The sequence below is a fragment of the Anser brachyrhynchus genome, assembly GCF_964034855.1.
Source record: "Anser brachyrhynchus genome assembly, chromosome: 4".
Classification (NCBI taxonomy): domain Eukaryota; kingdom Metazoa; phylum Chordata; class Aves; order Anseriformes; family Anatidae; genus Anser; species Anser brachyrhynchus.
The window spans coordinates 61,377,380-61,394,936 of record NC_137698.1 but is presented as its reverse complement, the minus strand read 5'-3'; the positions used below and the strand labels follow the sequence as shown (position 1 = coordinate 61,394,936).

The window sequence follows — 17,557 nt, the reverse complement described above, 5'->3', positions numbered from 1 at the left end:
GTACCGTAAGTATAAATACCATTCTCGCATAGGTTTAGGGAAGAGCATATATTCCACCTCTAGCTGCCTATCTCTAACTGTTTCAACCTTATCACCTCTCCTGCATGTTCCTTCAGCATCTTTTCATGGTCTAGCCCAAAGTTAAGGAATGACCTTATCTCCCTTGGTCAGCAGATATACTGCAGCTGGAACAACAAAGCGAGTAGAATGACGTTTAATCGTCTATTGAACACTCAAACACTGCTCCCCTGATATATTACTTACTTAGGAATATTACAGCACATTTTCAAATGAAAAACAGTACTACAGGAACACATACACAGAAAAGGATTCAAATTATATTGTCAGAAAATTTCTTTTGCTTGATAAATTTAACTGAAAGAGCATATAATCATTTTATTCCTGAATTTTAATGTAATCTATATGGGCTCATTTATCATTTTTCTCTTAACTTTGAGGTAAAGTAACTTTTCTTTTGATTCTTTTCAGGAAAAAAAAAATAAAGGCAACAACCCACAGTTGAAAAAAAAAAAAAAAAAAGGACCCAAACCAGCAACCAACAAAGAGAACTTTTAAAGACAATAGGACTAGAAACAATTATTTACCACAGGGTGCACTTGTGTAACAGATGTGTGACACTTCTCATATTCAAGATTTCATTCATGGTATTTATACTTTTTGAGGAGATACAAAATATATGCCAGCAAAAGTGATTCTTTCATACTTCTCAACAAATATTTTTGGTTCTCCACCTGTGAGTTCAAATTTTTGTTGTTTGTTTTTTGTTTGTTTTACCTTTATGCAAGAAATTCCTGGTTTATGGTTGTAAAGGAGAAACTAGTGAACTAAGATTTCCAACAACTATTTTTGGTTAGTATCTCTTCCTCTATAATCTCTTCCTTTTTTTTTTTTTTTTCTTTTTCTTTCTCACTGTTATTTAGTATAAACAAAAGTTTCCAGTAGCTTCAGTGAAAAGCAAAGCAAGGTCATTTTTACTGCACAGTCCTTCTAAAGATATAGCATCAGATAGTTCAGAACTGGTGGTATAGACCAGCATCAGAAGGGAAAGCAGGGATGAATTTAATCACATACATTACAGTGTTCCCTAAAGTTGCAAATACAGGATGTATAAAATAAATCAATCAATCTGTAAAGTGCTAATTCTCCACAGCTGCCTTTTAGACTAATCAATGATGGTACGTTCAATCTACCTGGTGAGTTTAAGAATATATTCAACGATTTAGGAAAGATACAAGATATTTTGAGCTACTCAAGTAGGAAGCTGAAACAAGGGTGTGTTGGTAAGGTCAGCACAGAAGGAGATCAGAAGCAGAGGGTGCACACTGCTAACAAGTTACTCTCCTGTAATGCGGCATTTTATGAGATGTTTCCGAAAATCAGTTGGATCGCCTGAACCAGGAGGCACTTTAACTCACTGGATCCCCTCATTTTGGACTGCAGAGGACCCAAGAGGGCTCAGCCACGGTGCGGAGATGTGCAGGGAAGCCCTGACCCACTCACAGCCCACGTCAGCACCCAGCAAAGGACTTTCACCCCACTTTCACTTGACATTCCAAAAGCAGGATGAAGGGATAAGAAAAGGAGGCAGCTTGGTCTTGCGTCATGACTGAGTGGATCAAGCAGTGATTCAGGAAGGGAAGGAGCTGAAGATGCTTTCCAGCTGTCAGATGTTGACATGGACCCTGATTTAGGACAGCAAGAGCCACTGTGTCGAAAAGCAGAGAGCATGGTGTCCAAAAGAACCTGGCAGACTTCCCAGGGAGAGAGGACTTGGGGGTTGGATCTCTCTTCACAGCATTATTTATGTGTTTTATTCAACAAGTCTTCAGTGACTCTCCAAGCCGCATTATTTTTCACTGGGCATGACTACAATGCAAACAGTATTATTTGACTGTATTCCAATAATCCTATTAGCGGTGATGTAAATACGTAGCAGGAAGATGACTCTGGATGTAGAAAAGCACATTTCCAGGAATGTTCTCTCTACTAGCTTCACAATCATTATTTCTCAGTCACTTTATAATTTTAATCTTTCCACTGAAAATGGATATTAGTTTATATTTCTTCCTTAATAAAAGCATTTTTACTTCTAGGAGCTTCTTTGCTGCCCTCTTATGCACTTTGCTAGAACAGCAGAGCTTAATAAAAATAAGTTTATTATATTCAGCAAAAAGATGTTTGAAATAGTTTCTGGTTTGACTTTATTATTTTCTTTTTCACAGAAATATTTTTCTGATTATATAAAATGAATTCCCAACCAGAGGTTCCTTAGCATTTCAAACTGTATGTTAAGCATAACCTTTCTAAAATTACCTACTATAAGTTAGAGGAAGGCAGAGTTAGAAAAAGAACTACATAAGATAACAAAAAGACAAAAGAAACAAATACAAGTAAGTTATTTTTGCAATATATATGCATATATAATCAAGATATCTGTTATTTGTTAATCTGTTTTTATTTCCTCACTCATTTATTTCTTAATGTCTTCCTGCAGTAAAACAGTTTCAAATAACATTTCTAACCTTTCTCAGGAAAAGCAAAAATCACTGATTTACTGATTTGCCATTTTTTAATCCCATGAAAACCCATACTTGTTAATGACACAGAGAGAAAGAACACTGTAAATACTAACTGTAAAAGCTGTTTTTAACCTCAAAGTGAAAGTTTTCACTAATTGATTCATATCCATTGCTTTCTCTATTATTAATAAAACCTCCTTTTGAGGATTTGATTGAGAAAGCAGCATTTGATGCAAAAGCATGGATTCCACAACTTCTTGAACTTTTTCCAGCCAACTCATGGGACACACAACACAGTGAAGGTCTGATTCATGTTTCCCCCAAAATTAAAGCAAATATATTCCAATGAAAAGTGAATTCAGCTTTCTTAACCCATTTTCACAGGTAAAGGGTACCCAGCACACACATGAAAAAATAAGTTTAATCAATTAAACAGGTGACACAGGTAGTATAAGATGATAGGTGAGCATGCTATGAATCTGTAGGATAATTTTGATCTTCTCTTGTTTTGTTTGAATGACTTTGAATCAAGTAAAAATTGTGCATCAGTCAAAATCCACTTTGCATGATAAAAATTAAACATTGACATACCAGAAGGTTAGAGAATCAGAGGAAAGAACTGTGTTTGTACTAAAGAGATTTGTATTAAAGAGATGGGAAAAGAGAGGCCTTACTGACACATGTCAGTAAATTCTATTATCATAGCGGTAAACAGACTCTAACCTGGATCAAGGTAAAGAAACACTAATGATCTGTTCTGGGAAGAGGAACTAAAGCACACATGTTAGAAGCATCAGCTGTGGAGGAAAGCCTATTCCTTAGAAGGAATACAAACGAAGAATTTCACAGGTGAGTTGCCTTAGATGCTACTAGTTTCCTTCATTATTTGAATGATTAAAAGGGGATTTTTATCCCCTATTCTTGTAGACAGAATCCATCACTGGAACATAAGAGATCTCTTTTAAACTGATAGGAAAATAAAGAAAAGCCCTTTAAGGAGAAGTTGTGTAGAATAGAAGTTTTTAAGATGGGAAAAAAAGAGTGAATATGATGTGGCCAACTTGATGGACCTCTACCAAAATTTCTGGAGATCCTAGTCAGAGCTTTCTTGGATGAGGGAAAATTAAAGTGGGTGTCTTAAAAGCACTCCACTGGGGCCATCTAGAAACCCTGAAAACATACATTAGTTGTATATTAATTCTAAACAATAGTTGACTTTCTCTGTTATTCTACTATCTAATCAATGTTATGATTTTATGCTTTTGCTGTTCAGTCAGAAATTAATGAAAGAGATAGAACAAAAATGTATTTAAGTTATCATGCAGTAGTTTTTGTGAAACTCAGTGTACTTTTTGACCCTTACACTTAATCAAAGTTTTAGCTTTAATATCTTTGGTAACACTGTAAGATCACAAATTCTTACAGATTCAGAAATTCATGCATACATTTTACAGTGTAGTAGCTATGCTACAATAATGTAGCTTAAACTGTATTCTTTTATAACAAATAACTTTGAAGTTCTTAATTAAAATAGAACTACCAAATAAACTGAAAAATAATAAATTGATTTTATCTTTAAAGCTATTCAGTAGATTTAATCCAGTGTTTAAAATCACACTTGAGAGGATATGAAAATTATGTTCGCTGTTCTAGTCTTTAATATCACTCATTTATACCCTTTAATTAAAATGTAAATTCATCTATAGAGCAGATGTAAAGACAAAAGCTTTGGTGAGCATGGAATATCTGAGAAATCATTAGCCAATCTCACAGCACATTAGATTACTCCTACTGAATTGGAAATATAATGTTCACTCTTTTACTGCGATGAAGAGATTATAAATTAAATCAGATGGCAGTACCACCTAGTGTTTTAATTTCCACATACTTCACTTTGAAACACTTTCTTCTCTGAATAATAACTTTCAGCATCATCAGAGAGCTATTAAGTCCTTAGCTTAAAACACTGACTCCTCTTTGCATGATTTTTCACCAAAAGTCTTTCTCATGTTCTGTCAACTGGCAACTGGTGTAATGCAATGCAGCTGATTTGCCATTTGATTTATACTTATAAATTAATGACAGAAGCAGAAAACTACTGCTTGGCAATGTGAGAGCTCAGCAAGTGGACAAAGCAATGGACTTGGGATCCACCTGCTTTCAGCAGATTCTAAGATAGTTACAGTTATGAATGAATAAGAGTGCTACAAACCAAACACATGCGCATTTCTGTACAGACGTTCAGACTGATCAGCACCCATTGCTACCCACAGCTACCATAGTGCCAAAAGCCACATTCGTGCTGCTCAGACTGCACTCCCAAGCTGAAGGTGCTGAGATGCTTACGGTGACTGGCACCTTGCCACTGGCTATCTTTCATTTCATTTAGTTCTCTAAACAGGCACCTTGTGTGGTAGTTAGATATGAATATGCCTGTCCTTTTCTCTGTATCCATGAGGACAAGGTAACTGGGTGATGCGATTGATCTTCCACTGATGTTGTCCCGATGTCACCTCCCAGCTCGTTCTCAGTTAAAGGAACTACATTCAGCTAGAATGTAAATAAAGGTGTACTAATCAAGGCAAATGCAGCTGTACTTAGCAAAATATTAAAAATATACGCTGCTTGCTAGAGTTACAATTCACAGCTGTCTGAACACTCCTAGGTTCAGATTTATTGATCCTGGCTTTTCCCTCTGCATGGCTACTAACAAGCTTCTTTCCTCTCCACAGTCACATATCTTTATGAAGCAGGTGGGAATGTAATACAGCAGGAATCTAGCCTCATTCAAACCTGAAAGAAATTAGATTTTTTCAAACCTTATCAAGTCACAGACAGGCCCCACACAATGCAAGCATGCATCCAATTAAACACACACAGTGTAATAATACCATACCATTTCCATAGGAAACAAAGTTAATTGCATTCCACTTAAACGCTTGACCAGAGCTGGTAAGAGTTATCACACGAGGTACAATCAGATAGGCTTCAGAACATGACAATTGCAAATTTCAAAATTATTTAGCTCTTGTTTCACTGTCAATTTAAAGCATGAAGCCGGTTAAAATTGCCCTTTGTAAATAAGCTAAGGATTACAGGCTGTCTCTCTTTTTGCTTGCACACAGCTCCTGCAAAAATTGCTGAATTACTTTGTCTTACAAATTTACTACTTCTCTTTAAACTGACAGGCAGATGATGGAAAACATGTTGATGCTCCATATGGCTTGAAGGCTCATAAGAAATCTCGTTCCTAAAATTGGCGTATTTCAATGTCTTTAGAGCTGAGAAGAGCTTTTATGTCTGCCAGTTTTCTACACCATTATTACAGTCCTGCAGCAATGTTTATCACTGGAGTATGCCACCTGGCTCCAGGATGCTCTATGCTATTCTTTTACGTTTCCCTCCATGGATTACCTGCCAATGAATCACCAAGGAAACTCATTACCAAAAGCACAAACTACATTGAACAGTACAGCTGACTGCCAGCAGATAACCTTATTCGCTGGACCACTCAAGCCTGTTATTTCTTCAAATGTTGCACTTGTGTCACGTTAAACTGCTGTGCTACTGTTTCTCATTCTCATTCACTGTTTAATTTTAATCTCATCTGACTCACTGCTGTGGCTATGATGTTTGAGCTGCTGTCAGAAGTCTGTGTGAAGCTATTTTAACAGCTATTAAAAGACAAAATGCAGTTCTCATTCTTTTCATTTACCTTTTCTTTCTTTCCTTTTTTTTTTTCTTTTTTTTTTTTGAATTTATTTTTTCATTACCTCCGCTTAGGCATGTAATGCTCTGGATGATTTAAGAGGAAAGTGAATCCCCATTTACTACTGTCTAATGTTTACCTCCACCTTATGTCAGGCTGTGAATTTACTATTTCCATGATGCCAGTCTTAAAAAAGCTCAGGGACTACTACATACAAAATACAAAGATCATGACTCATCTAGACTTTATCCTAAGGGCTAAGTTGTAACCTTTATGCTTCACACCCTTTTCAAGACTTCCAAATCCAACTTTTTGATGTTTGCATCAACTTCAACTTTTCCCACCTAATCTCCGTAAACACATTTCAAGTACTGAATCAAATGACAAATCTTGGATAACATTTGGGTGTGAGAATGTTTTTCCACGACTGCCTCCCATTCTACTTTCTCCCAATTCTACTTTGCATTGAAATGAACTATATAGGCTTCCTGTAAGGTTTCTCCTAGATGGTAGGGCAGCTACTATATACCCAATACGGAAGACGTACCATGCACCTCCCTTTGTCTCTTCAGTTTCCAGTCCCTGTGCTTTAGACACATCCAGCTGGATCCCTGGTGAGTAAGGTGGATTCTGATATTCAGCACGAATTTATGTTAATGCTCTATGCAGGTAATACAAGGAAAAATGTGGCGAAAGTGCTTGTTTTCTAATACCCCTCGTACCTCTGATCCTGAATGGTCATCTCCTCTCTTACATGTCGGGGCACTCTTTCCCTCTCACCACTCCTGGAAGCTCAGGTCTGTGCCTGAAGCCACCCTGCTGCTAAGAGCTGTTGTGAAAGAAGCTGGAAGGAGCCTCAGCCTGCGCTTGCACCTCCCCAGCACCTTGACTCCTCTGCCCCCACCAAAACCTCAGAGCCTGCTCCTTCCTCCCCAGGGACTGCCTGCTCCATACAGCACACCTGAAGCTATCAGTAGCCTGCACATATGAAAATCAGGATAATTCAAGACATAGTTGAAAAGCCATAAACTCCTGATGGGCTGCTTATGTTTACTCCAGTCCATTAGTATTGAGTTTGATAAGGTGTTCAAGAAGTGTTTGGATAAATCTCTTAGGTAAATGGTTTAACTCTTTGGTTGGCTTATGTGGAGCCAGGAGTTGGACTCCATGATCCCCATGAGTCCCTTCCAATTCAAGATAATCTGAAATTCTGTGAGTCTCCTATGCTTGTCATGAAAATATGTACCTAAATATTTCCTTCAAGAATATGCAGGCAGGAAGGACCCCAACATCTGTGTGGATTTTCCCAGGGAATCTCTGCTGGGACAGCAGCTGTCAGCTCGGTGTCCTGGCCAGGTATCTTCACTGTCCCACTGTGGCTCATTTCTCTTTATAGAACTGGTGGAATGAGGAACGTCTCATTTACTCCTGGACACCCACTCACATATTTATGGCAGAGACTTTCTCATTAAAAGTACCCATTAGCCAGTGTTCTGTTACTTGCACCAGTTCACAGTTCATCAGTTCAAAGCTGATCCCACTGGCTATTTTAAGCTATTGAATGTCATCGCTCCCTAACTTCATTGTCCTCCACAGACAGCTTAGCTACCTTTCATCCTGATGAAGCTCCAAGCTGTTTTGCCAACTCTTTTCCTATTTATATAAATCTATTATATTATTATAATAATTTAATACTGGCTACAATTTCAGGCTTCCAAACTCTAAATTAAAGACATTTTATTTTTTGTCATAGTTTTGTTTTGGTTAGTCTAAAACCAACCATTACTTTTAGCTCTTGCTATTTTTCAGATTTTGCCTTACTTCACACCTACACTTATGTAGGGCATTTACTACATCCTCACTTAATGCTGCCAACTATTATCTTTTTTTAAAAAAAACTTCATCAGTCCTGGTCACTGGTGGAAACAGTTTAAGTGGGCATAAAATTGGAATGAGAAATAGAGGCTAAAATGGCCTATGTATACTTTGACTAATCTGAGATACTCAGTGGCTTGAAATGAAAGCATGGCAAAGTTATAGGGATAAAAATCTATTTAATATATCAATAGATTAAATATTTAGATGACATTTATCTAACCAAACACCATAGATTTTTAATAATTGCTAGGAAAAGACGGATTATTTTAGAATATGATGACATTAAAAATAACTATTCTGATTTGAAATGCGCACTCTATGCTGATAGACAGCTTACAAGATACAGAGATTCTGATGAAAGTCACATCATGTCATCATTGAAGACAATTTTATTCAGAGACTGTCCTTACTGAACAGTTAAATCCAGGATAAAATTAAGCAACTTTTTTTTTAAAAAAAAATTAATAATAAAGCTAGTTAAGAAGCATGTTTAAATCTACTGTGAATCAGCCATCAGTAGTATAACAATACATACTGCTTAGATTCCTTCTCAGTACAAGAATTGTTGGTAAATTTACTGCTTCCAGCTAAAAAGTGAGAAATTACTTATTTTTTCTCTTCATTCAGGCACTGAGTTTAAAAGGTTGGGAACAATGATCCTCCACTGCTCAGAACATTCTAGCTGGTGCGGGGTGAAATAGAGCCTTATTAAAGTAAATGGCAAAACTTTTACTGACTTCTGCATAGCCACAGAGATCAGTCATAAAATACTGCCTTTCCACACATGTAGTCCCATTCATTTCTGTAGGTCTGTTCAGGTGTATAAATTTTGACCCAGCCATCTGGTTGCTAGAAATAATAATAGTGACAAATGAGCAGTGCAGCAGTGTCCCTGCTAAGGGCCAGATCCACAGCACTTTGCTGGAGAGGAACACCTGCACATGAATCAAAGTTTTAAATTGCATGTGAGAGGAGGAAGAATTGGCACATGCAAGAAAGAGACTGAAGACCTGGTGAAAGGGCTTGTTTGGAAAAAAAACCAGAAATTTTGACTACAAGATTGTGAACACTGTATGAGATCTCAGATTGGAAGAGGTCAGGGATATTTTTGAATAGTTCTGAAGCACTGTAAGTTACTTTGAAGATAACGTGTTGAGTAGAAGCAGTGTTATCCTTTAATCTTTGTTATTTTCTTCTTTTTTTTTGAGAAAAAAAGAACGTTATGCTAAACTTTTTCCTCAGTGTTCTACTTCCTTTGCTCATAGATATTTCGATAAGTTTTCATTGACTTAAGTATTTTATGACAATATGAGTGATGCAAAACATGGTATAGTATTGACATTCTTGACATTTGTCAAGACTGTCTCTCTTGACAATCCATTTTTTTGGGGAAAAAAAATGCTGTCAGGTTGAGTTTACACTAGCATCTGTGAGGTTGGATCCTCAACACTCTAGAGTTTTACCACAACTGAGAGTATTCATCTTCCTACAAGTAGCAGAACGATGACCAAGAAAACAGTACCAGGCTGAACCCAGACTGTCCCTCTGGCTAAGTGACATAATGTGACAATGAACCCAAGCCTGCTCAAGATAACCTGGTACTGCTGAGTAACATAAGGGCTGATGCTGTAAACACAGAACCATGCGGATCAGCAGCTGAGCTTAGAAGACAGAGACTTAAAAGTATAACATCCAAAATACTTTGGAAGTTGTATTTAATGTTCACATGCAAAGTTTAGTTTTTAATGTAAAGTTTATATTATTATACATTACAAAGCTGGCAAGTGCTCCTTTCGTACCCTTTCCCTCTTTCCTTTTGCTTTCAGGCATGCATTTACAGGGTGTGGAATTTACAGAGAATTAAATGTCAGCTATTTTAGGATTCATTCCTTCAGTGCACATACACTATATAATGAAAATGGTTTCCTGTACTTCAATTATTCAAGCAAAGGTGTCTATACATAATTATTATTAAGAAACCTAATTTGGATTCGCATTCACATTTTGATGTGATTTATGTCATTGTGATGGCTTTCTGCTAACAAGGCATTAGTGATTATTTCTGAAATACCAAGGCCTAAATGGCAGCAATGTTGTTCAGACCAGGAAAGAGAACATTCTGAGAGTTTGACTTTCATTTAACCTATATTTTCCAGGAGTGAGTGATAGTGTAATCTAATTCATCACATCAGATCCTTTTCATCTCTTAAGAAATTCTTCAAATGCTTTTGTAGTTTCTGATCCATTCAGCTATACAGTAGCAAAAATTTAAAATGTGAGTAACTGCGGCAAGAAATAATACTGTAATAGAATTTCTAAAAAGGACATAAATCTTTATAGCCTTCCTATTTTCAAGAAGACTCTGAAAGCTGTGGAAACACAGTACCTGCTCTAAACTACCACTGATGGCACTACACGCAACTGATCACCCTCTTCAATAAAGAGGACACCACCACATATGGCCTTAATGAGGTTGGGGTTGTGCAGCTTTAGAAAACTCGTGTTTTATAGATTATTCACTCTTTAAAAAATAAATATTTTGGGGAAAGCCATGTGTTTGGCAGGGAAATCCTAAAGCTAAACAGAATCTTCTTCTGTGACACCCAGTAATTCTGTGGAAGCTGCTGAGCTACCTGAAAAATAGCCAATGTCCTACAGGAAAATAACAAATGTCCTACATACTCTTCCCACGCTCTCGAGCACTAGTTCTTAAAACATCCTCTCTTTGGCTGCGCACATCTATGCAAATATACATACACATTTGCAAATATATACATATCTATGATTTACACTTGAAAAATAATCAGTGTGTTTTTTCTGTAAAAATCCCGCTTGAATTACTTCATTTTAAGGCTTTTCTTTCTTCTTTGTTTTACTTTGTGCTTTTTTTCAATGAAAGCTTTGCCATTTTTCTGTAATATTAGAGCAACATTTACTGCTGTTGGTGTGATAAATAACCCAACCCAAACTGCTGGTCATCAAGCCCAGAATGTGACAAGGACATCTGATTGCCTGCAATCCAAGCTCTGGCAGCCGTGACTATGTCTGTAACCCCTGCTAGAGTGTCCTTGCTGAAGTCAGTTTTGCTTTCCTTTCTTATTAGTTATGACTTTATAAACGGTGAAGTCAAAACTGAAGAAATCTTTTTGCCCATTAAGAAATCCTAGACCAATAGTCACAGCTTCTTAAAACTACAATTGTAATCAAAACAGCATCATGCAGACAACTTTCACTATGCCGGAACTTGACTGATAGGAGAAAAAATATTGTGAATAATTTACGTATGCCACTGGTACTTTTTGCTCTTTTAGTCTAAGTAGTTGGCATTTCAATTTCCTCTGTAGATAGTTTTTCCTACCCTAAAAATAATAAAAAATGTCTACTTCAAAACAGTAATTTCATTACAAATGTTTAATTTAGTTCAGTTTACACCACAGACAATTTCAAAGTCTAACTCAATATTAAAACCACATACGTATACATACGCATACATAGTAAAAGAATCTGCAAAATTGCATACAATGCATGCATGCTTACCTCTATGAAATGGAAACAAACCAATACCCTTACCTCTACTACATCTTCCCTATTATATAAACAAGAAAAAAGTCATAATTTTAATGATGGCTTCACCTTCTGTCCCACATATTAGTGTCTTGATATTGATTTGTTAAATTAGGGTTGCTCTATTGCACAATGTCTGAAAAACAAACCAGGACTGTGACTACAAAAACACAGAAAGCTTTTACGTGTTACCACCTACCTTCTCTTAAGCATGCATCTCTTTATAATCTAAGTACTAATATGCTTGTCCCTCCAGATTTTCTATCTTGAAATACATATCTTTATATGTATATAAGATATATATATTTTTTCTATCTTGAATTATAGAATCATAGAATGGTTTGGGTTGGAAGGGATCTTAAAGATCACCCAGTTCCAACCCCCTGCCATGGGCAGGGACACCTCCCACTAGACCAGGTTGCTCAAAGCCCCATCCAGTCCATCATTAAACACTTCCTTGTCTTTTGATACTTCTTAAAAAGAAAATACAGTAACTGCCACATTCCTTTGACTAGAAACTCAGTGGGACCGAGTACTCACAACTCCACACAAAAACTAACCAAGCTCAATAATTTTTAGGAAGTAAACACATTAGAAATAGCAAAAAATTGTTCAAAAGTTTAATAAAAGGTGTCAGCAGAGAAAAATTCCACAGGCTACGTGACTATATCAGAAACAAATACTTTGTCTCCAACTGGCTGGATTTGCTTTAGCTATCTCTGATGGAACAAGTTTTTATTCAGAAAAGTTTGAAACTGACAACAGAAGAATTAAGAAAAAAAATACCAGAACATTTTCCTCCTCAGGAAAGTTTTTCAGTCGCAGTAGTACGAGGGAATGTCTAAACAATTCTGACTTTAACCTTTGACAGTACTGCTCTGTAATATACGTAATGGTTACAACTGTTCTGCAGAAAAATATTTCCACCTTCAAGATATAGAGCAGAGGAGCTAAACACCTGATGATTTCTAACTGCTTTGGAGCATCATTACACAACAACTATTTTTAAAACAAAATAAATGGCACCCCACAACTTTGAAGCTGCAACTTTACCTTGCTCACAGTGATGTTAAAGCTCTTGATTCAGAGATAGAGAGCATGTTTAATATGCTTCCTGCACAGAGCTGACGTACAACTAGACTTCATATCACCCTCCCTTCTACTAAAGAAACTTCAGTGTGAGGCTGGCCATGCATTGCATATGAAATGCAAACAGAGTCATGGATAAACAGCTGTTTTCCCAATATAGTAAATTCTTTAGGGAAATTTGTGATGGAGGAAGCAATAAATGCATCAGCAACCACTGACACACTGATAATTACTGCAAAGCAAAAGAACATCTGCATGCAAGGAGGACTAAAAACAACATTACAACTAGTGCAAAGAAAAATGATAAAAATAACACACTATGATGGGGAGTGGAACAGAAATGTCCCCCTTTGCTGAAGAGATCACTAGCATATTACTCAAGAATTTCATTTTGAATCATGCTTTTGTTGCTTGATAGCTTGTGCTTTTCTTGACTGAAATAATTTACACCTCATTTAAAAACAGATGTTTCCCTACTCCTTCAAAAAATCTAACCAAGACCTGACAAACCAGCTCTGATACGCAGTGGAGTTATCTATTCTCCAGAAGCTATTCTTGGGAAAACGCATTCACCTTATTAAACCAAATGAGCACTCTAGATTCATGAATATGAAAATGCTATGCAAAACAGCAAGTTGAGACTTATTGCCACAATTTATCATCCACCTAAACAAACTCCAAAGTTCCCAGAAGAACAGAGAGCAATATACTGAAGTCCACATTGGGAGGTTTAAATAAAGTAGATGACTGGAAATTTTGCAAGATTTTTCTCGTAAGAATACTTAAACTTTCCAGTTGTGTTTGGTTAGGGGAAAAAAAACCACCAAATTAACGTATCTGGCATATTTCTGTTGTGCCTTTCCCAAAGAAAATGGAGCCATGGGACACAAAACAGGTTATTCTGGATGTGAGCTGCTGTTATGGTAACTCTCACAGTAACACAGGCTTTCACCGGCTCTTTTTCATCATTTCCAGCTGCTATTAGCCTCATCTCAGGGTTCACAAATTTGCTTATCACAATACCTAATACAAATGCATATGAACCAAAGAAAAGAAGCCGAAATACTGATGGGGAAAGCAGGAGGAGGGAACTTGTTTTTTAAAACATGCAAATACATGTTATAAAATCCGTCACAGTTTTGCATAAGTGGGAAAGTTAATTTCTATTAATAAATCACCTACTGTGGTTTATAATTTTTTTCTGATAAAATTTTAGAATGACTTTGTTTATTTAAAATTCCTTGAGTTTTTTTTTTATTCACTGTTGAAGTCACGGTAGCAGTGTCAATTTTTTCATGTCACTGTGGCAGCACCAAGCTCCGTTGTCTGGGTATTACCCTCCTGTCCTTTTCACAGCCCCTTGCTACTGCCCAGAAACTGCACCAATGTTAGTTCTCTGTACAGAAAAGGAACATGTCCATGGCATTTTTTTCTATAGAATGGATATGATTTTTTAAATCACTTTTTTATGGCAATTTGTTTAATGTTCTGAACACAACCTACTTTCAAGAAAGCGGAATGAGAAACTGAAGAGTTTTGATTATGTTAATAGAGATGGTGATTAATACCTTTCTTGCCACTCTCAAAATCAGTCCAAAAGTACTGCATTTTATATAATCTGCTAATGGAGCTTTTCAGTGGAAATGCTCCTAAGAGGCTAGGTAATCTGTCTATTTCTTCCAAAACTAGACAAACATTAAAATAGTTAATTCTAAATGACACTGACACTATTAGTATATTATACATAAACCACACGATTCAATTCTAAATGAAAAAATGAATACAAATTAGACATGGACATGTATTCTTGACAATTTAAAAGAGGTAACAAAATGAGTGGAAAGTGAGTAACTGGAGTGTTTCAAGGACAGCAAAAAAATGTACAAGGAGGTGTTTCTACACGTTTTCTCAGTGCTCTCTTCAGTGACAGAATGCAATCCCAGATCCCAAAGCACCTGGGCTCTAAAGCTAAGATTAAGCCCCAGTGGAAAAAAGATAAATTACATGCAGCAAATTGAACAAGTTCATAAGCAAGGAAAACAGTGGAAAGAAACTGAGTGAATGGTCCTTGCTAGAATAGAGTAGCAGAACATGATCTCACACAAGCATGGAAAACGCCATTATCTCAGTCCTGGGATATTCATTCCTCCAGCAACAGATGACAGTTTATTTACAGAAGACCATCCTTTTTTCACCAGTCAGGGAGCACATTTGTTTACCCTCATCAGAATGTTGTGTGAAGATATGTGTAAATGCTTAAGAGCATTTTATTTCCCCTATCACCTCAGTGGGGAAGCTCTTTTAGTCCTGGCCAAGTATTAGAGATTCATTAGGAAAATCCAGCACAGATTTACCAATATTTACTAACCATCATTGACCAACTAGAATTCCTTCTATGACAAAATGACTGGCTTAGTTGATGTCATTTACCAAGACCTCAGCAAGATTTTTCACCAAGTGGTGGTGAGTAGTAGACAGGCTGCTGGGAAGGGCTCCTGTTGAGAAAGACCAGTTCTAAAACGTGAACAGACTCCGATGTTCAGCCTGAACCAAGCTGTTTATTCATTTATTTGATTAAGAGAAAAAAGCGTAGACTCAGTACTGCTATCATTCCTTTCCACAGTTCTGAGACATTTCAGCATTCTTCATTACAGGAAGGATATACTGGAGAACACTGGTGAAGGACAACACAGTCATTGATCTCAAATTGGAGATTAATTACAGAGAAATTACCTAAATGTTTCATAAGGGTTTGTAAATCGTCTTTGTACCCCTTACACCATTTATATAACTTTCTGGAATAAGTTTCTAAAGAATTAAGACAACAAATAAATACACCATGTTCTAACAACAAGGTTGCCATTTCTCCAACCATACACTTGTGGGTTTTAGGATTTTACTGTAATAATGTTGGGTAATAATTGACCAACTTATATTTTTTTTCCTTCCATGCTATTAGAAAGATTTGAAAACATGGAAGAGAACTGCATTTTCCCAGAAAATCAATCTAGATTTCTAGATGTATTTTATCCACGTAAAATATGTCTGAGTTCCAGGAGTAATATTACCCATGTGTTTGCAGTCATGAGATAAAGAACCAAAAAAATTTCATCAAAACACCAGCTGATTAACTGACAACTATCGAATCCTCTATCTAAAAAATATAACCTTGAGGGAAGTACATGGAAAGTGCGCTTGCATTCTATTGTCTTACACATGCTCACAATAAACCTCAGTGAATGCTATTTTTATCTTTTTAACTACTGAGAAGTGAGCTGAATCCCTCTGGTAGGTAAATTAATAAAACTTTAATTTTGGTCTTTTTTTGATTTTTAATGAGCTTACATACTGAGATACCTACATTACCATTTCAAATGCTTCCCTTAGTTTTTGCCTCTACTTTCTCTTCAAAAATTTGCATTTTAAAGGTTTTCTCATGAAGTTTTTTTTTCTCATTAACAATATACTAGATAGTAAGTAGATTTTACGTTTAGTGATACAGTGAATAGTATTTAAGTTTTATATATAAATATTTGTTTCTGTAAACATATTCTATTCCTGTATAGTTAAACATATTTCATTTTTAGACATAGACACCTAGGAACTTTGTGAAAGCTCAGGGTGTAAAAGAAAAAAACAAGAGAAAAATGAGATAAGGTGGATATTTTGGCAGCAGGCACCATTTTCATTAGCTCTGAGATTGTTATTTTAGTGGTTAAAGTTGGTTCTAATATTTCTAATTATAAAAATAAATTATTATTTAATTCTACGCAATACCAGTTGTTTTAATAGTATGCTTATCCATTGGCATACCTAGGTGTTTCACATTGTGCCTAGACCAGATTGGGGAATCTGGAAATTAATTTTTTATAATCCAAAAACAAATTACTATTTCTTGTTTTTTGTTTGTTTTCCTCTGTGTTTCATTTGTTCAATTCCACTACTAAGAATTCTTAGGATAGTGTAGATACCAATGTCCAGAAAGTATTACAAGTTAATAAAATTCAGCTGTCATCTTCAGCTTCACTTTCACCTGTTTATTGTGGGTTAGCCTATGATTAATGGAGCCAATCCTTGCTTGAAGCTTGAAAGCTACTCTTCATTAATTTCCGCTTTCATGCCACACACTGATGAACATCATATAGCCTGGAGTGTCCTCTTGCTCTGCTCTTTTGCTTAGCCAGAAAGTTCAATTTAAACAACCACTATAAAAGAAACTAGGAGGAGAGAAAATAAAATAATACTTGTAGAAACTAATGAAATAACATTGTGTGAAATGGAAGATGTGATAAAGGGTAATGAATGCCAGCGATCTTTATTCCTAAGTACTTTTTCAGGAAGGAGGTGCTGCACCACCCGAGTCCTGTAATATACTTTCCTTCATCACCATCCCAAGTAAGACACTAACAGGGCAAACTCCATATCCACACTCTGGACAGCTCCCACACATTTACAACATTTGCATGCCCTTATCTTTATAGAATCACAGAATCATAGAATGGATTGTGTTGGAAAAGACCTTAAAGATCATCTAATTCCAACCTCCTGACATGAACACAGATGCCACCCACTAGGCCAGGTTGCTCAAAGCGACATCCAACCTGGGCTTAAACACTTCCAGGGATGGGGCATCCACAGCTTCTCTGGGCAACCTTTTACCAGTGCCTCACTACCCTCTGAGTAAACAATTTCTTTCTAATACCTAACATAAATCTATCCTCTTTTAGTTAAAAGCCATTACACGCTGTCCTATCACTCCACTCCCTGACAAAGAGTC

General features: G+C 36.4%; 1 protein-coding gene across 4 annotated transcripts in view; it reads right to left on the bottom strand.

The window, feature by feature from the left end:
- KCNIP4 (potassium voltage-gated channel interacting protein 4) overlaps positions 1-17,557 on the bottom strand; it is a 436,947-nt gene that overhangs the window by 245,846 nt on the left and 173,544 nt on the right. The window lies entirely within an intron of this gene.